At 42.8% G+C, this 14279-nt stretch overlaps 1 protein-coding gene across 1 annotated transcript in view; it reads right to left on the bottom strand.

Annotated features, from left to right (window-relative positions):
- Window positions 1-9634, bottom strand: part of KBTBD2 (kelch repeat and BTB domain containing 2) — a 41658-nt gene extending 32024 nt beyond the window's left edge. The window contains exons 1-2 of the mRNA XM_082662141.1: window positions 9553-9634; window positions 9046-9150 (exon numbers count right to left, since the gene is read on the bottom strand). The gene's annotated coding sequence lies outside the window, so the exon portion shown is untranslated. The remainder of the gene's footprint in view (window positions 1-9045; window positions 9151-9552) is intronic.
- Between the last annotated feature and the right edge of the window lie 4645 nt (window positions 9635-14279).

The following is a 14279-nucleotide window of genomic DNA, read 5'->3' as shown; positions in this document are numbered from 1 at the left end:
GAAATCTTCTCTGTCTGAAATAAATATGACTACTCCCACTTTCTTTCTTTTTTTAACAAATTTATTTATTTATTTATTGGCTGTGTTGGGTCTTTGTTGCTGCATGTGGCCTTTCTCTAGTTGTGGTGAGCAGGGGCTACTCTTCGTTGTGGTGTGTGGGCTTCTCATTGTGGTGGCTTCTCTTGTTGTGGAGCATGGGCTGTAGGCACACAGGCTTCAGTAGTTGTGGCGTGAGGGCTCAGTAGTTGTGGCTTGAGGGCTCTAGAACTCAGGCTCAGTAGTTGTGGCACATAGGCTTAACTGCTCCACAGCATGTGGGATCTTCCTGGACCAGGGCTCAAACCTGTGTCCCCTGCATTGGCAGGTGGATTCTTTTTTTTAATTAATTAATTAATTTATTTATTTATTTTTGGCTGTGTTGGGTCTTTATTGCTGTGTGCAGGCTTTCTTTAGTTGTGTCCAGCGGGGGCTACTCTTTGTTGTGGTGCACAGGCTTCTCATCACAGCGGCTTCTCTTGTTGCAAAGCACAGGCTCTAGGCGTGTGGGCTTCAGTAGTTGTGGCACTTGGGCTTAGTAGTCGTGGCATGCAGGCTCTAGAGCACAGGCTCAGTAGTTGTGGCGCACGGGCTTAGTTGCTCCACGGCATGTGGGATCTTCCTGGACCAGGGCTTGAACCTGTGTCCCCTGTGTTGGCAGGCAGATTCTTAACCACTGCACCACCAGGGAAGCCCTGGCAGGCAGATTCTTAACCACTGCACCACCAGGAAAGTTCCCTCCCATTTTCTTTTGATTAGTCCTAGTATGGTACATCTTTCTCCATCCATTTACTTTTGGTCCCCATGTGTCTTAATATTTAAAGTCAATTTCTTGTTGAATCTTATTTTTTGATCCATTATGTCAATCTGCATCTTTTATTTCGTGCATTGAGATCACTGACATCCAAACTGATTACCCATTATAGTTAAATTAATATCTACCATATACATTACTGTTTTCTATTTCTTGCCCTTTTTCTTTGTCCCCATTTTTGTCTTCCACTGTTTTCTGCCTCTTGTGGTTCTTACTGACCATATTAAATGATTCTGTTTTTTCTTAGCCTATCAGTTGTACTTCTGCTTTTGCTCTTTTTAGTGGTTGCCCTAGAGATTGCTATATACATTTACAACAAATCCAAGTCCACTTTCAAATAACACTATACTGATTCCACCAATAGTATGAGTACCTTACTAATTCCTAATTCCTACTTCCTGACCTATTTATCATTACTATCATTCAATTACAGGTAAGCATATATAAACATATATATACACAAAAGCATACATAATTGAATACACTATTGCTATTATTATTTTGAGTAAACTTTTATCTGTCAGATTAGGAATAAGAAAAATAAAGTTTTTATTTTACCTTCACATATTCCTTCTGTAATGATCTTTTCTTTATAGGTCAGATCTGAGTTTCTGACCTATATCATTTTTCTTCTCTCTAAAGACTTCTTTTAACATTTCTTGCAAGGCAGGTCCACTGGCAACAAATTTCCTCAATTTTTGTTTGTCTGAGAAAGTCTTTATTTCTCCTTCACATTTGAAAGATAATTTCACAGGGTACAGATTTCTAGGTTGGTGGATTGGTTTTTTCTCTCAACATTTTAAGTATTTATTCCATTGTCTTCTTGCTTGCATGGTTTCTAAGAAAAAGTTAGATGTAATTCTTATCTTTGCTCATCTCTAAGTAAAAGTGTTTTTCTCCTCTGACTTCTTTCAGGATTTTTTCCTTTAGCTTGCATTTTCTATAGTTAGAAAATGATATGCCTAGGTGTAGGCTTTTTTTTTTTTTTTTTTTTTTCTGTATTGATCATGCTCGGTGTTATCTGAGCTTCCTGGATCTGTGGTTTAGTGTCTGACATTAATTTGGGGGAAATTCTCAGTCATTATTGCTTCATATGTTGCTTCTGTTCTTTTCTCTTTCTTCTCCTCCTGGTATTCCAATTATGTTTATGTTTCACCTTTTACAGTTTTCCCAATTTTTAAGTATTTTGTTCTGCTGTTTTCAGTCTTTTTTCAATTTTTGAAGTTTTTAATTCTGTTATTATATTCTCATATTCTCCAGCTCAGAGATTTTCTTCAGCTGTGTCCAGTCTACTAATGAGTTCATCAAAGGCGTTCTTCATTTTGTTATGTTTTTGATCTCCAGCATTTCTCTTTGATTCTTTATTAGAATTTTCATCTCTCTGCTTACATTAGCCATCTGTTCTTGCATGCTGTCTACTTTATCTATTAGAGCCCTTAGAATATTAATCACAGTTGTTTCAAAATCCAGGTCTAATAATTCCAACATCTTTGCCACATATGAGTCAGATTTTCATACCTCTTCTGTACCTTCAAACTGTGGTCTTTGCCCTTTAATGTATCTTGTAATTTCTTTCTAGATAGCTGGACATAATGCACTGGGTAAAGTACATTATGGGTACTGGCTGAAGAACTGCTGTAAATTGGCTTTTAGCAATGTAGTGGTACGGTACGGGGTCAGGGCAAGTGTTCTATATTCCTACGATTATGTCTCAGTCTTTTAGTGAGCTTAAATCTCTGATTGTGAACTTCACACATGTCTCTCTGTCCCACCTCCCAACCCTTAGGTGGGACAGGACAGCTAGAGTGTGTGTAGTGGGAACTTTCCTTCCCAGAAGTAGTTTAGGTTCTGATAAAACCCCAGAAGGATAGGCTCTGAACAGTTTCTCCTGAGGGCAGAACTTGTTAAGAAGAACAGAATGATCTGGCATATTTTAAAATGGTTCCTTTTCTGATACCCCTGCTGAAAGCACTCTGGGATTATTCTCCAATATGTACCATGAGAAAACTGTAGAGCTCCAGGAGGTAAAACTCATAAAAGTGTGGGGGCTCCACCAATGACTGAGCTTACCTGGAGTTTTTATTTCTCAGACTTGTCAAAACTGAGCCTCCAGCAATTTGTCAATTACAGTTCAGGTTTCCCTACTGAGTGCTAGTTCCCATACAGGTTGCTGCTCTTGAGCTTCTCCAGTAAATTGTGATTCTCTGTATTTGCCTGTCCTAGAAACAGCCATTTCTCCAAGCTCTGATTCCTTTGAGTGGAGAATGGCATTTAGAAACCAAGATTTGAGGGCTAGGTGTGCTCCTTGTCCCTAAGGTATTATTTCTTTAGGCCCTCTCAGCAAACAGAACCAGAAAACAGATGTAAGCACATACATACACACACACATATATATGTACATACTTACATGTATATACACTCATTTATATCAACATATATACATACATGCTATCCCTATCTATCTATATCTATCTATATACATGCCATGAGTTCACACTAACATCTCTGATTCCAATCCAACAATAGTGGATTCATTCCCCCTTTCCATATTTTTAACTCTCTCCTCTACTAGTGAAAAATCTGTCTCATGATGGGAGATTTCAAACACGTGTAACTCAGTAAATTATACATCAAGTAGACCAAAAATTAGTAAGGGTATAGAGAAATTGAACAGAAAAATACTGGATCTAAAGGATATTTATAAATAAGGAACATCTAATAATTAGTGGATAAAACTTCTTTTCAAGTTTACTATAATCATTTACAAAATATGAATACTTACAAGGCTATAAGACAAGTCCAAACAAATACCAAATTATTGGTAACTTACAAATCATGTACTTTGACCAAAATGCAATATAATTGGAAATCATTAATAAAACATAAACCAAAATAATCTGATGTTTGTAAATTGAAAAACCTAGTTCTTAGTAATTCAAGGATCATGACAGAAAGCATATTGTAATTAGAAAAAGGAACAGAGTGGAAATTAGAAAATTTTAGAAATAAATGACTATGAGACTGCTTCTCAACAAAACTTGTGAAACACAACTAAAGAAGTATTTAGAAGGAAATTTATAGCTTTAAACATATATATGTATAAGGAATAAAAATTAAATTAATTAGGTAAATGTCCAACTCATAAGCTAGAAAAGCAAACAACAGAGGAAACCGAAAGACATTTAAGAATAGAAATAAAAGAACCGTAATTATTACATAGGAAATAAAGGAGAGGAACAACAACAAAACAGTTGGTTCTTTGATCAGAGTAATGAAATGGATATAGTTTTGAGCACATTCATCAGGAAAGAATATAGAGGACAAAGAACATTAAATATCAAAATGGGAACATATTTACAGACATCACAAGCACTTTTAAAAAATCAAAAATTATGAAAAGTTTTATGCCTGTAAACTGGGAAACTCAGACAAAAAGGGCAAATTCCTAGAAAAATTCAAGTCATCAAAACCAAATCAAGAAATGGAAAAACGAAACAGACTTATAAACATTAGATAAACTGCATCAGTAGCCATGTCTACCCACCAAACAAAATACACAACATACTCTTTCAGGGAAGTTCTATCAAACCTTCAAGGAATAAGTAGATAATCCTTGTCTTATGCAAATTGCTCTAGAGAACAGAAAAAAATGGCGTTATCTAGCTTATTTTATGAGGCTAGGATATCTTGAAACCAAGAAAAGACAATATGAGAATTAAAAATTATAAAACAATTCCACTTATAGTCTTAGATTCCAAAATTCTAAATAAAATACCAGCAAATGGAATCCTGCAATGTATATTAAAATATATCAAGACCAAGTTGAGTGTATTCTAGGAATATAAGGATTGTTTAATGAGAGAAAAATTTAGTAAGGAACCTGCTTTATTAGCAAGATGAAGAAAGAGGAAAAAATATGATTATTTCAAAGATGCAGGAAACCACTTGCTAAAACTTAACATTCATTCAAAATTTTAAAACTTCTCAGCCAATGTGGAATAACAGACCCTACTAACTTGCTAAAGAGTATCTTGAAAATAACCTACAATAATTCTTTATAGTGTATCATTAGAAATTAAGTACAGGACAATGCTCTCTGCTATCAGTGTTCTAAATTGAATATCGTGCTGAAGGTCTTAGAAGATTAAGACAAATAAGAGAAATGAGAAGCTATTCATTGAAAAGGAAGAAACAAAACTTCATTATTGGGACTTCCCTGGTGGTGCAGTGGTTAAAAATCCGCCTGCCAAGGCAGGGGACACAGGTTCGAGCCCTAGTCTGGGAAGATCCACGTGCTGCGGAGCAACTAAGGTCATGTGCCACAACAACTGAGCCTGTGCTGTAGAGCCCACATGCCACAACTACTGAAGCCCGCACGCCTAGAGCCCGTGCTCCGCAACAAGAGAAGCCACCGCAATGAGAAGACTGAACACCACAACAAAGAGTAGCCCCCACTCTCTGCAACCAGAGAAAGCCCGCGCACAGCGAAGAAGATCCAACGCAGCCAAAAATAAATAAATATATATTTTTAAAAGAACTTCATTATTTGTAGATGATTTGAGTGTTCACACAGAAAATCTAGTCAAATCCACAAAAAATTGAAACTAAAGAGTTCAGCAAAGTTGCTGGAATATAAAATCAATATGTAAATATCAATATTATTCCTATATACCACCAACACAGTTAGAAAGTGTAGTTTAAATAAATCATTTTCAATAGCAAGAAAAACTATAACTCTAAAAGATATTTATAAAAGAAATTATAAATTAGAACCTTATATTTAAGATTTATCCATGGAGACAGATGTGATTCTAGTTCATTCATTTAACGCCTATGTAGTTTCCCATAATTTATCTATACTACAACTTATTTATCCATTCTCTTGTTTCATGGATATTTAAGTGGTTTTCATTTTTTTTATATATATTAAAAGCAATGCTATGGTAACAAACATTTTTAATAAACAGCTCCTTGTGTGTATATACAAGGTTTTTTCCCTAGGATATTTCGAGAGGTAGAATTGCTGGTTCATGGGGTATGACACATTTTCAACTTTTTCAGATACTGTCAACTTGCTCTCCAAAGTGATTTTTACCAATTTACACTCTCAGGAGTAATGTATACATGTTCCTGTCACTCCACTTCCTCCTTAACCCTTGGTGTTGTCAGACTCATTTTTTCCCCAATATGTTAGCTGTGAATGGCATCTCATTGCAAATACCACAAGAATGAAGGCTCCTTAGGAATTACAATTTTGTTTTTCTTCCGTTTCCTTAGGGCTAAAATTGTGCTGGTACCATTATAGGGACTCAAATTTTGTACATGGAATGAGTAAATGAAGGATCATTAGTGAGGGTGAAGGAGGTTTTTAGGTGTGGAAAGCAAGACTATCATTACATTCGTGTTTAAAACTTCTATCTGAGATCAGCATGTCAATTGAGGGGGAAGTAGAAACTACTCTGCTTTAATGGGAGACGAAGACCGTCAAACTGTCAAAATGAGAGTGACACTGACCACACAAACAGTAGAAAAGGCACTGGGTCTGGGAATTCAAAGACCTCACCTCACTCCCCTTCCAACTAGTAGGACTGCAACTTAATATATGTGGACAGATTATTTAACCTTCCTGAATCTCAGATATCCTCATCTTAAAATAGAGATGATAATAATAAAAACCATTTGGAATTCTGAGCAGAGAACACACAGTTTACTAGCTGGACCTTAATGCAAAAATAGCAACCACCATCTAACCTCAGACACCCCACCCAACACAAAATGCTCAGTTGGCACAAAAAACATCCTTACATCAGTGGTCTAGTACCACTATACGTTTCATTCTTGACATCTTCCAGCACTGCCTCAAAGTTCCCAGTGAGCTGGCATTTCTGGGACACTTGCATTCCAGTTCTTCTCCCTGCTGACCTACCTACCAACTCTCCCAGCCACTGCAACCTGGAAGCCCTGTTTGCCTAAGCACAAGCCACCATATCCCTCACCCTATTCACTGAATAGTCATTGAAACCTGTTCCCTCATAAGGAGGTTCTTCATTCTCCCACTCTCCATGCACTCCAGGGCTGACATGGCCACTAGCATGTGGCAGATCCAAGTTTTCTGGGGACTGAAGATTATAAAATTTGGGGAACTCTCTTTAAGAAAAACATCACATTATGAATACAAACATCTTGTGATGTTTCTATCTCTCACCTTGCTGGTCCCTCTGCCACATTCACTGAGGACATGGGAACCTCTAAATGACTACCATACGAAAGAGGTGAAATGAAGCAGGGCGCAGCGGGGCCCTCCCGGGTACAAAAGCCTTCCTGTGTCTGTCATTTCTCGTTTATAGAAAATGGTTTAAGTCTCCTAGATTTTCCCTGAATCCCAAAGAGCAGATTCAAACAGTTACTCACTGGAGAAGTGAGGGAATGCAGAAACAAAAGAAAAGCAAGCCCAACATAACCTTTTCCATGATTGTTAGCTTAAACTAATGCCTTGATTCATGACCCCAAACTGTCGAGATAATGTCCTGTGGCTTCAACCAGCTGGCCCCAAGCGGACTTAAAATTGATGACACCTGGAGGGTCAATTAAGAACTGAAGCTCCTGAACCATCATGAAGGCTCTAAGTACAGAATAAAATGTCTCAACCATTGCTTTTGCTCTCTCCTAGAAAGAAGTTAAGGGATCACAAGACCACGATTTACTAGTTTGCTTTGCAGGAACACACAGATCAGTCACAGTCACCAACGACACATCAAGTCACAGGCAGCCAGGAAGTCTGCAGTTGAGGTCTTATCGGGAAGCTGAAATCACAAAGAACCTTTACCTCTGCTGTCTTTAAAAACCTCTCACCCCAGCCAGCCAGCCAGCAAGATGGATTTGAGATGAGTCTAGGTCTCCCATCTTTTGGGTTGGTGCCTCTTCAACAAATACTGTAAACCTTTCTTTGCTCCAAACTCCGATGTTTCCGTTTGTTTGCCCTCACTGTGTGTCTGGCACACAAACTTGAGTTCAGCAACAGAGGGGGTGACTCAAACAAAACCCCAGCCTCCCAGATCTTTTCCTTTCTCAGTGCAAATGACCTTCATGCCCACAGGACTTCAGCAAACCAATGGCCACCCCGTGGACCTTGTTACAACTCACAACTGCTCCAACTCTGAAAGCCGAAATTTCAGATTGCCATTCTCGGACCACGAACGCCCTCCTCTAGCTCTTTCATTCTCAAGTATAAGACCTCCATTACTTCATCTTAACTTGATCAGTTCCTCTCTGACATTACTTTCTCTTCCTAACTACATGCTAGGCCACTAAGTAGGGTGAGGTGAGGTACCTAGGGAGCACAATTTATGGAGGTACTCACACTCAGGGTCACACAAGTGCAGGGTATACGTCATGTGCCATGATGTATTTAACTTCTCACCATTACACTGAACTTTCTTGAACCATTGACTTCTCTTCCCACAAGCCCTACAAAACCACAGTCCTTGATCCATCCAACCACTGTGTCTCTCCCAAGCAACTGAAAATGACTAGGCAAGTGACATAACACTTCAGATGAAGGCCAATACAAATGACTGAATCTCACCCCAGGTCAGCCCCCAACTCTACCAGCAGCTCTTTTTGCATGTCTGTAAATTACTGCTCTTTCCATTCCATGGGGAAATATGGCAGACATGGTTAGTACTATTCCTACCCCTCTTGACTGAAAATATAGTAATAACAAGGTCATCAGACGCTAATGCACTTAAATTCCTGCCTTCAGGATTTCATTTCCCTCCAACCTCAACGACTTTCTTCTGTCCAAGGCCAAGCACTGTAACCAGCCTTGGCTACCCTCCCATTCTCAGAACATCGTCCTAACATCCTTCTCTCTCCACTACCAGTAACGTCTCCCTGTCAGTCCATCCCAGGATAAATATACCTCAATCCCTTCCTTTCAAAAACAAAACAAAATCCACAATCCTCCTTACATCCCCACGACTCCCCTCCACTACCGTCCTATGACTTTCCTTCCACTCACACACAAACAGTACTCTGTACTTGCCAGCTTCCCCCTTCTAACTGCCCATCCATCACCCCACAGACTTCCAGCGCCTTCCTGTCCCACCACTTCCCCCGACCACTAGCGTCCTAATTGCCGAAGCCCCTGCCCCTGCGAGATGCTGCTCTCAGCAGCATTAAGCACGCTTGTTTACCTCTCCTGTGTGAGTCTTCCTCCTCTCAGGTCTGTCCTCCGTCCACGTTGGCCTCCTTCCTCTCTCCTTCTCCTCAGTAGCCTCCTCTTCTTTAAGTGTCAGCGGCTTTAGGCCCAAGGAAGGAGGAGACCAGGAGCTCAGAGGAGCGGCCTGACCCGACCTCACTCAACACACTCAGAGGAGGGGACAGTCGTGGAGAGCGAAGGGAACGGGAAGGGCTCTGCCCTCTAGAAGAGTCTAGGCCAGGGCGCCCACACACACAAGGGTGGGCAGAAGGGAGGACTAGGGTTCACCCAGGAGCAGCGTGCACAGGGCCGCTCCCCTCCACCGTCTCAGCCCCCGCTTCTACCGGCGCCTTCGATCCGACCCACCTGGCCTACGAGCTCTGACAGGGCGCATGCGCGGGAGGGAATGCGCCAGGGGCGGTGCCTGCGGAAGAGGCAGCACGTTGCCTTCCAGCCGCCCAGATAAAGGCTGGAGCCTCGGCCACCAGCAGCGTAGATTCACCTGGCTACAGAGGTCGGGTCGGCGCGGGTCGTGTGAGCCACCGTAGAGGCTGCCAGTCGCAGACGTCGAGCTGGAGCAGGTTGGTGTCCCGAACGCGAGCGCGGGTCCTGCAGGGCGCGGGGGTGCAGGGTGTGGAGGTCGCGGGAACAGACAGGCCTGTGGGGAGGGGGGTGGTAGGAGACGCGGAGCCGGGGGCCTGGACTCCCAGACTGAGGAGGGGATCGGCCCGGGTGGAGGCTGGGGGGCAGGCTGGAGAGGCTGTGGACAAGGGCGGTGCAGCCGAGGCCTAGGCCGCATCTCCCAGTGCAGCCGCGGGGCGCGGCCCCTGGCGTTTGGCGCCCAGCGCTAGGTACCCCGCGCCTCCAAGGCCTCATCTCCCCACGGTGCTCCTGCCTGGGGAGCCAGACTTGCTCAGCACGACACGGGCCCGGGCCTCTGGGTGCTGCTTCTCTGTTCGAAACGCACGCAGGGCAGCCCCCGCGTGTCCCCATCCCAGGCGAGCGGGAAGAGAAGGTAAGGGACCTCCACCCAGGCTCCTAGTTCTGATGGGGGACGAGGACGACTTTCTTCCTTCACAGCACTTTACAGGGCAGAGTGCGGCTGTCCTTTGCTAACTACAAACACCTGCTTTTCAGCCTGGGAAATGAACTCTTCAGGAAACAACGACAGTTTTGAGGGCAGTAACTCCAGACCTTTCTTTTATGTGCACCCCGTGGCCCAGCAGCTTCACCTGGGTCCCTGGTACCAGAATCCTGTCTATAATTCGTTCTCCATTCCTGGGGCAGGTAAGGAATCTGAATCCCCAAAGAGGTTCAGTGGGATTAGGGACCCTCCCTGTGAGCCAAAGCCTGAAGGTTTCTAACACCTGCGTCCATTACCGCCCTTTCCTCACCCTGTGCTCACACCAGAGAGACTGTAGCAGCGCATGGGGCAGTGTTTGTTGTTCAGGTTAATAGGAAACATTCGAATTCTAGCTATATGCCAGTTACTCTGCTAAATGCTAGAAATAGGTTCTCTCATTGACCTCAACAGCCCATGAGCTAGGTACTGTTGCTATCCTTGCTCCCCAAATGAGGGGGCTGAGGCTCCCAGTCAGTGACTGGCCCAGGGTCACAGAGTAATCCAACCAAAGTCCCCTCGTGTGTGAGGCCAGAGGTGCCTTAGTGCTCCTAGTCCCTGTACGGGTTTTGACAAGGCCTAAAGGTTCTCAGACCTATTATGGTGAAGTCAGAAAAGTACTCTGGAGGAAGAATGACAAGCAAGACTTGAAAATGTTTGGAAGGTGGACATCTAGCGTTTCATTCAGTACATGGGGGAGGGGGCTTTAGGCAGGCAGGAGGATCCATGGGGTGATTCTCCCATCTCACCTCTCCAAGTAGGAAAGATAATGTTAAACTTGCTCTTCTGAGTATCCTGCTGGAGATAAAGCATGTTGTAAATATTATGCAGCTTTTCCAGGTAGAAAACTAGGTGTGATAAGGAGAGCTTCTGAATTCACCACTGTTGCCAGCTGAATAGTCTCAGTCTGAGCAACAGGGACCTGTGCCAGCGTATGGCCTGTGACCTACAATTCTTCACTGTGCCTCTACCTGCCAGATGTTGGACTAGCACCTCCACATGAGCCAGCTCCTTCAAGAAATCTTACAGTATATAAACTCTTGGCTCTGTTTCTCTGGAGATTCCCTAATTAGTACAGACATTGAAATTTCATTTTGAAATGGTGCAGAGACAGGAATTGTGTGAGTACAGAGTGTAGGAAGTTCTGAGAGAAAGCAATTTATATTGTATCTTAAACATTCTTTGAATTAACAGGTTGAGATGCTATACCTCTGTGGTTTTTCCACACCATTCAGCTTAAGGTTTCAATTATTTATCCTTTAGAGTTGTGGTTTAGGGGAATTAAAGTGGATGGTGCTGGGAGTAGGAAGAAAATTTGTATTTTTAATTGCAACATAATTCATATTTTAGTGAAAAAAGGAATGTATAGAATTCCAAGAGTGAAGCCACTTTTGTTTGGCTAGATGGGGACTCAAAACACATAATCCATTTTTTTAGTCTATTTCCCTCTATTTCTAGGTTTTGACTTTCTCTGTGTTGGCCTGTCAGCCATTATTTCTAAGTGGCAAAGATGGTCACAGCATTTCCAGGCCTGTAATGATTCTATGGCTAGTGATCCAAGAGAAGAGCCCACTCTTCCAGTAGTTTCAACAAGAGTTCCAAACCTGACCCTCCATGGACTGGCTTTGAGGTTATCTGTCTTTGTAGTTAGATGAACTTTCTTCTGTGGCTTCTAACCTCTTAGGACAATGTTGAAACCCAAGCTGAGATGTCCTTTTCCTTCAATAAAGGAAAATACCCATATGCATATGGTTATACAAATATACTAGAGGTATCTTAGCCAAGTACTAGAGGCACACTGATACCTTCCTCAACAGTGAAACTGGGTTCATAAGATCTACTGCACAATACTGGCTAAATTGCTTCATGAACACTGATTGGAATATGACTGTTCCTTCTTTTATATAGTTAGAAGTTTTACCTTAGCTTCATTTGTCAGTTGTACAAATCTGTCTTGCAAAGTCAAATGCCTTTCCCCAAAATATATTTGTTTGAGAGAAATATGTCTGGCATTATTGACACCACTGCAGTGGTTATCCCTAAAGAGTGGAAATGGGGGAAGATGTGTGTATGTGTATGAATGAATAGGGCTGAATACATAGGCTTAGAAAGGATTTTAAATCCAAAGAACTTTTGTTCCCTCTTGCTCTGTAAGGCCTGATATTATTCTTTTTGCAACCATGACAAGCCTGAGTTATGCCTGGTATGTGCTTGGTCTCTTTTAAAAGGCTACAAAGTAGGGGGTGCTATTCTTAATATGCTGACCAACTGATGGCTTGGGAACCAACCAGTTGGAACAGATGCCTGCTGTAGTGCTGTTCTAGTGTGAAGAAGGGTTCTGGAGGCCCCACTGTTCTAGTCATTGCTCCTTCACTGGTTGACTCCTGTGGATGTTCAGGGAGGAACTGGGGGCCTTTACCAACTGACATAGAGAAAACTCAATATTTTAACCATTGGTGTGGCTGTACAGGTGTTCTGGCTGAATGTTGTGACTGGCCACAGGAGACAAAATGGCTATGCCTTTCTCTTTCTAGGTTTGAGAAATGGAAGTCTGTATTTTCCATATCCTGTGGTGCTCAATGAGTATCCCAGCTTCCTCATCCCTCAGTCCCCGTTGCCCACTACTCTTAACCGAAGACCCATAGTCCCTATGTTTTATAACACGGCACAGTTCAGAGAATATGGTGGCTGTGGAAAAAAAAAGAAAACGAAACACACACAGACTGAACCTCAACAGGCTGAAAACATGAGAGAAAAACAAGACATGCACGCAGAAGGCGACAGCCATGACACAGGAAGGGTGACCAGTATCCCTGCTACTAATATTGACATTGAAACTGACAACATTCATCAAGAAACAGATGGGGCTTTGACTTCTGTCGCCCAGAAGAGGGAGCTACATAGCAAGAGCCCTTCTAATAACACTCTGCATAGAGATGCACCTCAAGGAATCTGTGTATCCGAGAAAGAGCAAAGGAGGCTAGTACAGGGCAAAGGATCCTCTATAATAAAATTCTGGAAATCCTTGAAAGAAACTATGGGTTTGTATGATGTGGCTTATGGTAAAGCCATGCCAGAGAACATACTGCAGCACAATGGGATTTCACAGAGTTCCTGGGAAAGTAGAGGTGTGCTCTGTAACCCTCATGAGGGTGGAGACTGCATTGCATATAAAGATGAACACAGAGCTCTCCAGTCAGAGCAGTGTCTTGATGTTGTAAGACATGAGATGTTTAAGTCAGGATCTATCATGGAGATGAACTTGGGTGAAGAAAAGAAGGGATATGCAGCTGTTTCCCAAAACCCACCACCTCCACCTGGCAGGGATGAGATCCAGAATAGCCTGAACTCAAAACTGTACCCGTCTCCTGGAGACATCAACAAGCTGCATCAGGAAGGGCCACCCTGTGCCAGCATGGAAGCAGTAAAAGACCCGAGCCTACATTCAGCATCTCAGGAGCTCCTTACTGCAGGGGAAAGCATGCCAGAGAACAGTCGTGGGAGCCATGGCTCCCCTGAGAATGTGGGTGCAGAGGAAGAGGTAGAGAGCAATAGCTACCCTGAGGGGGGTGTTCCATCCGCTACCTGGTTGGCCCAGTTCAACAAAGTAGGTCAGGCCACCCAATGCGATATGAGTTGGTGGTATGAGGTACAGTCTGAGAATTCCCCTGAGTCTTCACCAGGAAGTGGGAGAAAGGGAGCAGAGCAGCTGGAGAGTAGGAACCAGGATGAAGATGAAGATGAAGGTGAGGTAGAGAACAGTAACTATGAGGGGCACGTTCCCTCCCCTACCTGGTCGGCCCAGTTTACCAAAGTAGAAGAGGGCATCCAGTGCGACATGAGTTGGTATGAAGCACAGGTAGAGAAACCCCCCCAGCAAATGCCCTGCAGAGATGAAGGCACCTCACCAGACTGCAAAACCAAGGGGTCATGGAGAAAGCCAGTCACAAATAGGAAATTAAGTGCAGACAAAGATGAAGTGATGGTGAATGATGAGATTGGGGAGGTGCATAAAGAGAACTTGAAAAGGTGTGCGGAGACTAGAAAGACTGTGAAAGGCAGGAAGCTGATAGACCTGAGCAGCGTCTCAAATGTTAAGACAGCCTATT

This window comes from Grampus griseus, assembly GCF_964374135.1.
Source record: "Grampus griseus genome assembly, chromosome: 9".
NCBI lineage: Eukaryota > Metazoa > Chordata > Mammalia > Artiodactyla > Delphinidae > Grampus > Grampus griseus.
The sequence above is the reverse complement of the archived record's forward strand: the minus strand, read 5'-3'. Positions and strand labels throughout refer to the sequence as shown.